Here is a 1,016-nt window from a genome sequence, read left to right as displayed (position 1 = left end):
TTTTTTTTACAGTGTAGGTTAAATGTGTTTATTAATTCTACAGACAATCAGTTTGGATTTAAGGCTAAACATGGTACTGATCTTTGCATCTACGCATTAAAGGAAATAGTAAACAACTATAGAGATACAAACTCATCAGTCTTTATGTGCTTCATTGATGCATCTAAAGCTTTTGATCGGGTTAACCATGCGAAGTTATTTTTTAAAATGAGACAAAGAGCGGTGCCAGAATACATTGTGAGAATCCTGGCTTATTGGTATGCCCACCAGATGATGCGAGTAAATGGGGCAATAAAGTCTCTGCCCCTTTTGCGGTTAGTAATGGCGTGAGACAAGGAGGGATTTTGTCCCCAATTCTGTTGAATCTTTACATGGATGATCTATCTGAATGTTTGAATGCTTGTAAAACTGGGTGTATGATTGGGAATATTCTAGCGAATCATATTATGTATGCAGATGATCTTGTGGTGTTTAGTCCTAGCAGTGCTGGTCTTCAAGAGCTTTTAACTCTTCTTGATTCTTTTAACTGTTCTGATTATGGTCTTGAACATGATATTTTATATAATCCTGATAAGAGTGTGGTTATGATTTGCAGAACTAAGGAGGATAAACGTATAAAATTTTCAGTTTTCAAGTTGTCTAATAGGAGTCTCACTGTGTGTGCTAAAGTAAAATACCTTGGACATTTCATCACTGAACGCATGACAGACGATGAGGATATTGAAAGGCAACGCTGTATGATGTATATGCAGGCGAATATACTTTTTACGTAAGTTTAGTTTCTGTTTGGATGAGGTGAAGGTGTCACTTTTTAAAGCATATTGTACAACACTTTATACTGCTCATCTGTGGTTCAGCTATAGAACATCTAGATTACAGAAGCTGCAAGTAGCTTATAATGATGCAATGAGAATTTTACTAAAAAGACCTAGATGGCATAGTGCAAGTGAAATGTTTGTGAGTGCAAGAGTAATCACTTTTAAAGCACTGTTACGAAATCTTATGTATAGATTTAT

Source organism: Sinocyclocheilus grahami, unplaced genomic scaffold (genome assembly GCF_001515645.1).
Source record: "Sinocyclocheilus grahami isolate Dianchi unplaced genomic scaffold, SAMN03320097.WGS_v1.1 scaffold280.1, whole genome shotgun sequence".
In the NCBI taxonomy this organism is placed as follows: Eukaryota; Metazoa; Chordata; class Actinopteri; order Cypriniformes; family Cyprinidae; genus Sinocyclocheilus; species Sinocyclocheilus grahami.
This window is presented reverse-complemented; position numbering follows the sequence as displayed.